Below are 13,669 nucleotides of genomic sequence, written 5' to 3'. Positions count from 1 at the left end.
CTGTACCACCTTATCTGTGGCCGATCCTTGACCACATTTTCCTCGATCCCTTTCATAACCCCAAATCCACTGGATTCAGTTACGACCTCCAAATTAAACGCTTCCTTCTTGTTATCACCATTCGTAACAACATTAAACTCAGAATCAGGGATGTCAATGTGCCCGGGTCCTCCCGAGTATCACTGGACCCGGACCCTACTTATAAAATTCGGATCCGGTTTTAAAATTCATGGACCCAAAACCGGACTCGTTAAAGATCCGTGGTACCCGTCGGTTTCGGGTACCCATTGGGTATCAAGAAAACTATAAAGAAAATATTCAAAAACTTAACATCTTTCTCTTTTTGGCTTGAATCTAAATTATCTTTATAAACATTTATTATTATTTCTTTATTAATGTATTAAATAACGATTAAATGTAAGAAGAAAACGAAAAATATGCAAAAAAAAATATAAGCCGAAACTACCAAAACACTTAAAATTTTGCTAAAATAATGAATAAAAGTTAGAATAACTGGGTACCCATTACCTTCGGGTATCCGACGGGTATTATTCGTTTGGACCCGTTAAATTTCGGGTCCAATCAGGTAATTACCCGTCGGTTCTTGAGTTGTTAATCGGTCCAACTTTAGGATCCGCACCCGAAACCGGATAGGATCCAGTTCCGAATCCGGATAATGAGTACCCATTGACAACCATGTCAGAATCATCCAAAATCATCACTCCTAACAGCCATGTCTGAATCGTCCAAAATCATCACTCTCTTTATATTCACAACATGGACTCATGAAACTCCAATATTCAGATCTATCCTAAAATGCATCCCCATTACCAAATTTCTCTCATCCCCAATATGGTTCTCAGAAACCTTACTAGAATCTTTTTTTTTCTAGGAAAAGTTTATGTAACGAGCCCCGAGCTCGTCAAAACTATTAGACCAGTCAAAAGACAACTAAGCCGCTAACGAATCCATTAATTAGAGACGAACGTTAATTAATAAGAGTTAATATAATAACGATATAGTTAGAAACTAGTATCACTATATAGATCTCGGAAAGTTACGTGAATTAGGCTACTTGAACGTGTCATTCGGATACCTGACGCAGAAGATACCATCAAATTATATCGATCTGGCTGCCCTTATCCAAAGCGTGGGTGACTTAATAATTTTCGTTGGCCTTATCTTCACCAAAACGTGTCGAGAGAAACTCATTGTGTCTTCTTCTTTCTCTTTCTTCTTCTTCTTTCTTTATTCTTCTGTTCTCGCCTCTGGCGATTCTGATAGTCTTGAGAGATGAAATTAAATTGTGAGATCGTGAGGGTTGAGTAGATATCAAGGCGTATCTGATGATGACGGTGTTGAATCGATTACTGCACCAGGAATTCACAGAGAAAGGTAATTCGAAGATTGAATTTAGGATTTCTGTTTTGATTGATTTAGTTTGTGGATTTGAGTTTTTTTTGGTGTTTTATTTCTTGGGTTTGTTGTTAATTAGGATAAAGAGGGTTGTATAAGGTTTAATTTTGGTTTCTCTAGGGTTTTGAGTTTCGGGTTAGGGTTTAGATGAATTTAAAATTAGGGTTCTTGAGGTTGGTGAAGCTACATATGGAAAAGATGGATTGAACCAGATGAATATGAAGATGGTGTTTTGAGTAGAAAAGATATGATTGTGATTGTAAGTTAGGGTAGTATTGAATTACAGGGGGTCATGGGATGATTTGTGGTTGTATGGAAATCTGGTGATGATGGTATTGTTGGTGCTGGTGGTGTCGATTGGTGCAGTAAGAGGTAGTTCAAGATTATTGAATGAACTGTTGGTATTCTTTGTGCAGAAATGGAACTGGTACTGGTATTGCGGGTATTGATAGTTTTGTTCTGATGATAATGGTGGATAAGTTTTGGGTGACTTGTAAATGATGAAGAAGATGCAAGTAGTTGTGGTTTAATGAGCTGCAGAAATTAGTAGATGATGATGAAATAGAATGTGTTGTTACTGCTGGGTCTTGAATAGGCTTAAGTTTAGATGAATGTTTAGGTTGCTGCTCTAAGAATAGATGTTTCAGGATTGTTGTTTGACTTAAAAAGTTGTATTTGTGAGACTGGTAGTCTTAGCTGAGTTGTGGAATTGATATGGAGTAATTTGAATTACAGAGTATGAAGAAGAATTAGATAATGGACTTGTAAATGGTAGTACTGACATTTGAGGAAGCTTGCAGTTCCGCAGGTTATTGTATTGGCTTGAGGCTGTGAAGGGGGTGTATTGTGATTCAGTTGAACTGGTGGTGCTGGTGGTTTTGAATGTGTGGTGTTGTAGCTTTTGGGTAGTACGGTAAATTGCAGTTGAGATATTAATGTAGATAGATTTGGAATGGTTTGTATGAAGCGTGGGTGTTGCTCCAGAAAAGGTTTATGATTTGATTGAGATTGAATTACAAATGTAACAAATGCTAGTGGAGAACTGAAATGAGTTGGAGGATTAATATTTTGTTGTGAGTTGAAGTGTATAAAGTATTGCTGGTTGGTTGAAACTGTTGGTGTTCAATATACAGGGCAGTTGATGAGGATATGAAATATGGGTGGATGTTGAACTAGTCGCAGGTGGAGTTGTAAACTGTAATGGAGGTGATAACGGTGATGAACTAGAATACTTCAGGGAATGGAGAGGTCTGAGTTGTGTATATGAGTCGGCAGTGGAGAGCAAAACAGAATGAACTGGTTGTGTTGGATTGAAGTGGAGGATTTCAATTGAATTGGTTATCAGAATATGGAAATAGGATTGTAGAGTTTGATATGAAGTTTTGGAAGCGTGGATGTATTGCTAATAGTGTTTGTAGTTGGAATAAAACTGGAAATGGAGATGTATGAATCTGTTGAGAAGAAATGAAGCTATTGATGTTATTGGTGGAATCTTAGTTGAAATGAAGATAGAAGTTAGATGTAGCTTATAAAAATGTGAGTAGTTAAAATGCATCATTTGGTCTTTTATCTGTTTTGGGATTGCATCTTGATTGTGCTTTAGAAGTTTGGCTTAGGCATTTGGCCTATTTGTCATCCTAGTCAGTCTAGCTGACTTATCCGACTGAGACCATCTGACTGAGTTGAATCGATGTTAACTCACTGAGTTACAGATCCTGACCTGAGTTGACTCAGTTGACTTGATCTTGACCATTTACCCTGGACTTTGACCTTTGACTGGACACCGACTGTTAGTTTGAACTATTTGACCACAGTGACCGTTAGTTGACCCAGTTGGGTCAGCACTTATGTAATGGGCCGAGTCTAGTGGACTTGGGCTTAGTGCCTTGTATTATTAGTTTGATGTTTTGGACTCTTTTAGTCTAAATTAACCTATAACCTATAGTTCCTTCTACAAAAAGTTATAGATACTCTTTAGACTTATCAAAATGGACTATAGATTCTACCTAATTGAATTAGTAAACCTTTGTCATGTTAAAGATAGATAATGAAATGATGTAGAACCATAAACGGACTTAGAACCATTAGATAGTTCACTTAGTCTATAATTAGAGAATTGTATGAGACTATGTTACGAGCCTTGTGTGAGCCTTTTGGATGATTAGAGTGCTTTTGTGATCAACATTTACTCTTTATTAACAACGGTCGACTCAAGGATGAACCAGTGGATCGTGGATCTCGAGGTAGGCAAGGCTTGTCATCAAAAGAGGTGGGAATCGATAACGAACTCTCTTGTATTCATTATTGTTTTACAAATCAATCTTGGTGTTGTGAAATTCATGCATATCTCTGTGTGGTATGAGATGTGTGCCGACACAATACCAGTATTCTATGGCTAGGGCGATAAACCACAATATTACACGGCTAGGGTGTAGGGCGATACACCGCAATATTACTCTTCCTACATATATATTCAGTATTCTATGGCTAGGGCGATACACCGCAGTATTACCTAATCGGTGTGGGATTGGCATCAATATTATTCTTCCCTTATGTGCGGCTACACACATCTCATACATGGATGTTTACTGTTATTTATGGATGTCTATGAAGAAGTTTTTACTTTGTGTTTTACTGTCTTTCCGTGTATTATCGACTTTCAATATAACCTGCATTGTTTTCGAATCATATTAATGTTTACTTGAAAGCTAGTTGTTATTCCTACGGGGCACCCCTTTTAGGAATGATGTGCTCACCCATTCCCACTTTCGGTTTCAGAGACAGATCAGGGTTGCGCAGTGGAAGCTCTGTGGCGTTGAGTCTTCTGCTATGTTTATTATGTTGTATATTCTATTTGCAAACCAAATGACAAGTGTATATGTATCATTTGAGAGGAATTCTTATATATATTTCTGAGCGGGGCTAGTTTTTGAGTTAAGCTTTGTAACAAATTTCTTAATACGATGTTTAAGTATATGATTTAGATTTTTAGTGCCTATTTATTTAGTTAAATCTCTTGGATTAGTCAGCTGCTAGCTTAGGGGGCGCTACAGCTTAGACCCAGAAAGGCACTAAGAGTAGTACAATAAAGTTGTATTGGCATTGGCTATGCATGCACCACTCAGCCTGCCAGCATTGTTTTTACAAGAAAGAGCTAAACTAAAAGCATCCAAATTTTTACCGCGTTGGATAATTCTAAGGTTTAGTAAAACAAAAGATATGGGATGTATAACCATATCTTTACTGCTGTCTTCTTGACTATGTCTTTTTTCATGGTAATTGAGGTGAAATCTTCCTTGAGCAGATTCATGATAAAACGATTTAAAGCGAACTAGGATGTCCATTGATTCAGCAGATATTGCGATGTTTGTGTGCTGCATTTCTTTGGATCCACTGGAAAGCTAGGTCTGCCCCTCCTGTGGCTCCCCCTTTTCCATAGTGTCCTGGATGTCCTCCAAATCCAATGATGTTTCCTACAAAATCTTTCATAGTTAGAGCAGTATAAAAATAATTCTCAGAGTCTTGTATTGTGCAATAATGATATGCTTCCCAAATCCTACTTCTGCATTCCAAGTGTAAGGAGTAGTGCCTTTTTGCAAAGCAGTGTCAATTTCCTCAGGTAAAAGAGGGAAATTGTTCGGAATATGATCCTTCATAACATGTATTATATTATGATTGCATAAATGCTGCTTGATCCTGAGATCAGTAACTCCCATATTAGGCTGAGTTTGTTTGAAAGCAAAGTCACATCTAGCTTTCCAGATATACCAACAAGTGGTGGCATAGATGCTGCAGGCAGAGCTAGTGTTTCCAAGATGGAACCAGGAATTCAACCATTCTATAAAGATGGTATTGTTATCAAAGAGAGTATGAGATGGGCCAAGGATTTCCTCCCACACCAAGGTAGCAGCAGGACAATTCAGGAATAAGTGAGACATGGTTTCTTCTTCCCACTATTGCAAACAGTGCATAATGGATTGATGTAGTGAAGTATACTAGCTGTTTTGGCATTAGTGGGAAGAATTCCGTGTGCACATTTACAGATAAAGATTTTGATGACTGGAGCCACTTCCATTTTCCAAATGGCTTACCGGTTGCCATTTTGAGTGTCATTGCTGTATAGTTGATCTATTTTTGCCTTGTACAACTCCTTGACAGAGAACAACCCAGTATCATTGAGATTCCATATTATTTTGTCTTCTTCATTTGGGTGTGTCTGCAGTGTAACAATTACAGCAGCCTCCTCAATGCTGAAGAAAGAAGAGACTAGAGTTTCATCCCAAGTTCCATCTGGTCTAAGCAGAGATTCAAGTTTTTCAATGTACTGTGGGCTGTGTTGGGGTTTTGATAGTCTTGAGTTGGTATTTGGAATCCATATATCTTCCTAGATTTTGATCTTTCTTCCATTGCCAATTCTCATGCAGTGCTGTTGAATGTTGCTTATACCTTCCAGGATTCCTTTCCAAATCCATGAGTCCCCATCCTTTAATTTTGCATCCATGTTAAGCACATCTCTGCCTAAGAGATATTTGGCATCCATGAGATTGTACCATAGTGAGTCTTTATCCTGCTCAAGTCCCATCCAATTTTTTTTATCATAGAGATGTTGAAAAGATCCATATTCATGAAACCTAATCCTCCCATTTCTTTTGGCTTTCACACTGCTGTCCAGGATTTGGGGTAGTAACCAGAAGGATTTTCTATATTCTTTCCCCGGAAGAAGTCTCTTTGGAGATTGTTGATGTCTTTGCAGGTTTTCTTAGGCACCTTAAAACAGTTAATTTGGTAGATGCAAGCTGAAGATGTCACATATTTGATGATTACTTCTCTGCCAGCAGGGTTTAGAGGTGTATGTTTCCAGCCTGTAAGTCTCAGCTTCAACTTTTCTACTCCAGGCTTGAAAGAATTAATTTTTCTTCTATGTGTAAATAGAGGTGATCCTAGGTATTTATCATCCAACTGAAGCACTTGAACTCCCATAGAATTGCTGATTTGAGGAATGAGGTATGGGTGAGTGTTTTTGCTGAAGAATACTCCATATTTTTGAAAGTTAATCAGTTGCCCAGATGTGCTTCCATAAATCTGCAACAGCTGCATTATATTTTGAGCTTCAGAAGTATTTGCTTTGCAAAATATCATGCAATCATCAGCAACAAGGAGGTGGCTGATAGGTGGTGTTGCTTTGCAGATCTTGATTCCACTGATGATACCCATTTCCTCAGCATGTAAGAGAGTCCCTGAGAGGGATTCCATGCAGAATAGAAAAAGATAAGGTGATAAAGGGTCACCTTGCCTGAGACCTCTAGAAGGTTTGAAGAATTTGTCAGAGGAACCATTGATGAGGACATCTGAGGTGGAGGTTGAGATGCATTTTAAAATCTTGTTGCACCACTGGTCATCAAAACCAATTTTCTTCATAATGAGCATTAAGAACCCCCGATCCACTCTGTCAAAGGCTTTTTCCATATCTAATTTTATTCCCATAGTACCAGAATTGCCTTTTTTTCCTCTTTTAAACCTCATGGTGTGTATAATCTCATGAGCAATAGCTATGTTGTCAGATATTTGCCTTACAGGGATGAAACCAGATTGGTTGGGGGATATGATTTTGTTTAGAAAGGGCTTCATTCTATGAGCTAGGAGTTTAGATATGATTTTGTAGGTGGTATTACAAAGGTTGATTGGTCTGAAATGACTGGGAGAAGTTGGGTTATCAATTTTGGGGATAAGAGCTATGAAGGTGGCATTCATCTCCTTTAGAAGGTGACCAGAGAGGAAGAAGTGTTGAACCATTGATACAATGTAACTACCAATAATATCCCAGTTAAGCTTGAAGAAATTTGGTGGGAATCCATCTGGCCCCGGAGCTTTGTCATTTGCCATACTAAATAAGATAGCTTTGATTTCTTCAGATTCAGGTTTTCTGTTGAGGGTTGTGTTGTCTTCACAGGTTATGACTAGAGGTATAAGGTTGATGATTTCAGAGCTGGGGTTTGTTGTTTCAACAGTTTCCATTTGAAAGCAGTCTTTAACCTCTTGATACTCAGTGATCCAATTGCCCTCCTTATTTTGGATAGATTCTATTTTATTCCTTGTTGTTCTGCTTTTAGTGGCTCCGTGGAAGTAACTAGTGTTCTGATCCCCCAGCTTGATGAGTTGATCCCTGCTCTTAGTTTTCAAGAATTGCTCTTCTATGTCTTGCCAGTTTTTGAGCTACTTTCTAGCATCAGCTAAGGCATGTCCTTTGTCTGCTCTGAAGTAGTGAGAATGCATCTAATTTAAGTGTTGCTCGCATTCTTCAATGTTGGTTTTGATGTTTCCATAAAACTTCCTTGTTCCAGACTCTGATTTGTAGTTTAATATCTTTAAGTTTTCTGGCAATTGAGAAAGCACTTGAACCAGGAGTGACCTTTTTCCAACATTCAGCAATGATTTTTCTGCAGTCAGCATGATCTAACCAGGGACCAAAGAATTTGAATGGAATCTTACCATTCTTCCAGTGAGGATTGAAATTTAGCAGGATAGGGTGATGGTCAGAGCCAATGGCTAGCATATTTCTAACAGTGGTGTTTGGATAGATGTCCAGCCAGTTATCATTGGCTAGACCTCTATCCAATCTTTGTTCAGTAAGAGCAAGACATTTTCTTTTGTTTGACCAAGTGAAAGGGCATCCAGAGAAACCAAGATCAATAAGATCCAAATTTAGGATCTTTTCATTGAAAATTGAAGCTTCATTGGCATCAATGGGGTGAGTACCAAACTTTTCAGTATCATGGATAATAAAGTTGAAATCCCCAATAACCAACCAAGGTAATTTATTGGAAATGGAAGTTTGCTCAAGAATTTTCCAAGATTTTAACTTGGATTGGGTGTCATAGGGATTGCCATAGTAACCTGTAAAAAGCCAAGGGGGGCCATTGGCATTTATGATTATGGCATTGATATGGTTTATGGAGCAATCTAAGATTTCCTGGGATAGGTTGCTTTTCCATATCAAAGCTAATCCACCAGCAGTGCCACTTGCCCCACCTGGATTTATATACTATAAATTGTTGACTCCTAAATCATGCATAGTCTTCTTAAGTTTATCATGTTTTTGTCTAGTTTCATACAAGAAGATGATGTCAGGGTTTAGTTTATTGAGCATGTCATTGAGGTATCTTTTAGCATCCCTAGTGCCCAAACCTTGACAATTCCATGCCAAGGAAGTGAAGAATTGCCAAAAGTAGGACATTGTTGGATACTTTGAGATGAGCCTCCTAGAAATACTATCATAATGCTTATAAAGAAGAGCATGAATAGCAGAGAGCATATGATAAGAGTTTAAGAATTGAATGTAGTTAAGTTTGATGTTAAACACCCTTGTTCCAACAGCAGTGGGATTCAAAGTGCCATTAGCCAAGATGTTGGGGTTGACCATCTGCTCCTGAGTAAAGTCATCATGATCCTTGTATCTTTTTGCACTTGTCATTTCCATGTTGTTTAGAATAGCATTTTCTTCATTTGTGATAACCTTCTTTCTCTTTGTGTCTATAAGATGAGCAGAGCATGTATTGAGGGAGATATCATCAAGATCCTCAAAAGTGTGATCCTTTTTATTTGCCTTCCAAGCAGTTTTTTTTCTTCTTTTTTGCTTCAGCTTCCATATTAGCTTTTATTTGAGCCAAAGTAGGTAGAGAATGTGAAGGAAATTACTTTGGGGTAGTGATGATTGGGAAGAATTTTTCAGCAGCAGCTAGGTCAGCAACAGTGGTTTCCTCATCATTCTTTCTCAGAATGTTGTTGTTGGAAATAGTTCTTGCAACATCTTTCCACTTTGGGAGTTTTTTCTTGTAAGATCCAGCAATCATTTTGGCCAAGTCTAATCTTTTGTTTCTAATTTGACAGGTTAAAACATCTGGGTGTGGAGATTCATTAGCTTCAGCAGCAGAGGGCTTGGCTCTAAATATGATGTGGTTATTTGATGGAGATGAAATGTTTGCTATTGACTTTTCAAGCTCCAAACTTTTAGCAATCTTCATTTTTGCTTCAAACAGAGCAGCTGCATCAGAATAGTGTCTATGAATGATATCCTTTCCAGCTTGAACCATCTTTTGTCTAGGAGTTATAGGTGCTGGTTGGGGGGTTGGTAAGTGATGATAATCAGGATTTTTTTGATTTGGAGGAAATGGGCAAGGAGGGCTGGGGTGATCAAGGATTCTACAAACTTTGCAGAATTTGATGCCATTGAGAGCATAGGCACATTCCAACCAGTGAGATAAAGTATATGTTTCAAAAGCTTATATTCCAAATTTGAGAGATCTAGTTACATTGACTGTAACTTTTACTTCCACATTTTTTTCGAATCTGTCTCTACCATAAGGTTTTTTTGATCCTTGGTACACACCAATTGGTTTTATGATGTTTGGTATGTCTGGTGTTATGTGAGTAGGATTCTCTTGACTAGCAGCCAGATCATAACCTGAGAGAAAAGTTCTTCATCAATAAGTTCAGGGCCCTTTTCAGGTACTCCCACAAGGACCATCATCTTATCAAAGACCCCTCTAGTGCCTCCATTCCTCAATGTTGAATAATCTTCTTCATTTGTAGTTCTGAGAATGTAGAAATTTCTTTTTCTGTTCCAGATTTCAACCTCAATTCTGCTAATCATTTCCCAGTGAGCGTTGATGAAGTTGCTAACTCTGGAAGTTTTGAAGCATATATTGCTGCAAAGTTTGCCAATGAAACATCCTTTCCAATCTTGGACTTCCTTGGTTTTGATGTTCTCAGAGTTGATAAAAACTTTTGGAAACAGATCCTCAGGAATGGTTAAGGTTGTGTTCATTTTCTTTACCAGATTTTCAATGGATTGTGAATTAGAGTTGGAGGAGGAGGTCATTATTCTGAGTCTATCAGTGCAGAGAAGTAAGAAGGTGTGAGAGTTATGATCACTTGGGGTAGGAAGTGTGAAGTATAGGGTAGTGAGGGTGATGTTGATGTGACTAACTTTAATTTGAAATTTTTTCACGGGATGCCAAAGAGCCTTGTCGTAACTGATGCCAAAGAGCCTTGTCATAACAATAGCAGTATAGAATCTAAGTTTTCTGTACTTTTGATTGGTGTGGCCAGCTAATTGCTTGTTGACTTGGTCGACCATGGCTAATGGCACTTTGGGAGCAACCTGTCATAACTCATATCACTGGGCACTAAGACGTTAGTGTTATCTAAATTTAAGTTAGAGGAAAGAATATTTACCTTGTTACTGAGGTCCATGGCCATACCAAAAAATGGCGAGGAGGGGGTGTAATTGGGCTTTGTCGTGCCTTTTGAAATATTGTGTATCTGCCACCAGGCAATGGTGGGCTCGACATAGTGCAAGTTGAGGTAGTCCAAGTATAATTTGACTCAGATTGAGTCTGAAACAGTATGTGGTGCGAAATCTTCTGACTCAAAGTAATATGTAACACCATGCCACTTTGAAATGGATACCCAGGAGGATCAATTCTCGTGGGAAGAGACCATTGAGATTTATCCAAGCTCCGACCCGATTTTGTGGTAGATTTATAACTGCCAAGTGTTTGATGCCGCTTCACATGAGCCAGTAAGAAGTGGTTACTTTTGCTAGGCCAACATAAGTAGCTAGTAGGCGTGCCACTTTGTAAAATGAAGTAGTAACGATCTCTAGGACATTCGACCAGAGTTCCACAAGAGATGATTAACGGTTGTGATATGGAGACTGTTGCTATTACCAGCCAAGATAAAAGCAAGGAAAGTAAAAGTTCTTTCAGTTTCTCAGTTCGTTTTTCCAAAGCAGAACCCAGCAAATTTACATTTTTTTTATTTCGAGAGAAATTCCGAAGGTGAATCAGTATTTTAATTCCAGTGATAGAGAGCGTGATCATGAGAATCCTGATGTAATTCAAAAAGGACTGAAGAAGCCTAGGCTGAGTCTGCCCAATTACCAGATAATAATATATATGATTTTCAAGAATATTTTGTTAATTATTGGTGTTCTAAAGGGATGTTTTGTAAGAATGTGTATTGTTTTTGACTAGAAAGCGTCTGATGTTGGGTAAATTGTTTTTCCACCATTCTGCTAGGCAGTTAGTGGGGTCATAATTCATCCAGAAAGGCATGGAGGCAGGTTGCAGGGGAGTGAACATGGGGTTTCTTTTGGTAGTGATTCTGGAGTTGCAGGTGGGGGGTCTGGAGATGGAGAAGGTAAGCGGTCAGTAACAGGGAATGAAATTCAGAATCAGCAGAGGGAACCTGCACATCCACATGCAATAGGCAAGCAGCAACCGAGGATGATGGGAGTCAAGGATGGTTGAGTGTTGTATGCACTTCATCCCCGTCAGGGCCGGTTTGTAGTCAATGAGGGGGTAGTTTTGGTGGGGGATCAGCGAATCGTTTGTGGAGGTGCTCGACATGGTTTCTTTGCATCTCCAGTTCCTGAGGATATCAGAGCCCATATCCATGAAAATGATGCCATCCCTCTCTCAAATGAGGCGGTGATCTTCCCTAACCTGTTTATGCTGGCTCTAGAGATACAACAGATGGCTGCAGATGTTGTCGTAGTAGCTAAAGTAGGCCTTGGGGAAGTGACTCACCCTCATGAAGTTCCAGCTGATGAGCCTTTGCCTGTTCCAACATCTAGTTCTTCTACACCAAATTTCTTTGCACCAATGCCAAAGTCCACTACACCAAAGACTGCAGTGAAAGCTACAGGAGCATCTGGGGATGCAAATACTAACTAAACGGGTAGGATTCAAAGCATTATTCTGAGAGGAGTGAGGGTTAAGATGATTATAGTGAACTAAAATTTCATTTTGGATAATGGTTATTTTGGTACATGATACTTTTTTGTTGTTAAAAAGACAAGTGGTGTTTAGATTTAATGATGGTTTTCTGGTTTTTATTACGAGATTTTGACCATGCTAGCAGTATTAGTGCTTAAGGGGTTAGTGCACAGCTTTCCAAGATTTGAATTGCAGATAATCCTATCAGCATTTCTGACATTACTAACATGTCTGAGGTAGTAGGTGAAATTTAAAAGAAAATCACTTAGATTTTGAGCTTGAAGGTCACTAAGATTTTTGAGATTGTAGGTCACTTAGATATATGATCAAACCATAGCAATAGGGATGTAGAGAGATTAAGTGGAAATACATACCAGAGAGTAGAGTGAGAGTATCCAAAAAACTCACCCATTCAAGCTTGTGGCCTAATTTCCTCAGTAAGCATTGATAAAATTGAAGTAGACTGCAATTGTAGTGAGATTGATGTCCATGAATTGAGCCGAGGACTAATGGGATGTTGTGATCGTTGTTGTTGTTGCTGAGAGTTTGCTTCTGAGCTTCATTACTTTGTAGCAAGCCTTCATCAGACAACACAGTACCAGGGAGCTTGGTGTTAGAGATATTGAAATTGAAGTAAACATTTGAAGATCGATGTTTGATTTGCTTGAGGGGAAATCTCTTAGGCTCCTTATAGTTGAAGTAAATTCTTAATCTATTCTTTATTTGAATCAACTTCTGGGAATTGTTTCTGGGTAATGAAATTGTGTTGAGAATTCTTCTTGGAAGTGGAAAATCCAGCTTCCAGACTAGGGTAATTAGTGATTTGGGTGACCATTGGGTTATGTGTGTTGTGCGTGATTTGTGAGATTAGTCTCATCTCTTCTTTTTCTATGATTTTGTGATAAGTGCGATATGATTGATTGATGCAGTTGCAGTGATACTGACTCGGGTGGTTTGAATTAGCCATTAGAGCTCAGGAGACGAAAAACTTTAGCATTTGGTGAAGAAATTTAGCATTCCAGTAGAAAATCCGGTGAGAGAATACTGTTGGAACTAGCCGTTGAGGGAATAGGACAAGAAAAAACGGCTAGTTTTGGCCGGAAAGAGGGAGAAATCAGTGGAGGGAGAGAGGGGAGAGCAACTCATCTTTATACGCAAGCTGTTTAACCTTCCTAGAATCAACCCCAACACAAGGGGAAGAAAAACCCTCCAAAGGTAAACGAGACCCAAAACAAGCCACAACCAGACTAAGTAGAAAACTAAATCGCAGAGAAAGAGAAAGAAAAGAGGACTAAACAAATGAGGATCCACTGATCATTGAATACCCGAAGAAACTAGAAAACGAAGATCATTATCGCCACAAACGAAGTAAAAGACCCTTGACTCAAGTCAACATTGCCAGAAAATCGCCTTCTAACGCCCTCGACTCTCTCTCAAATTGGTAGTAGAGGCAAAATTTAGACAACACAGATATC

General features: G+C 38.7%; 1 long non-coding RNA gene across 1 annotated transcript; it reads left to right on the top strand.

Moving 5' to 3' along the window:
* Nucleotides 1–1,225: 1,225 nt before the first annotated feature.
* LOC113280950 lies at nucleotides 1,226–4,412 on the top strand. The gene is made up of 2 exons (XR_003325855.1): nucleotides 1,226–1,395; nucleotides 4,195–4,412. It is a non-coding gene; the product is annotated as an uncharacterized LOC113280950 (long non-coding RNA).
* Nucleotides 4,413–13,669: the final 9,257 nt, after the last annotated feature.

The sequence above is a fragment of the Papaver somniferum genome, chromosome 5 (genome assembly GCF_003573695.1).
Source record: "Papaver somniferum cultivar HN1 chromosome 5, ASM357369v1, whole genome shotgun sequence".
NCBI lineage: Eukaryota > Viridiplantae > Streptophyta > Magnoliopsida > Ranunculales > Papaveraceae > Papaver > Papaver somniferum.
This window is presented reverse-complemented; position numbering and strand designations above follow the sequence as displayed.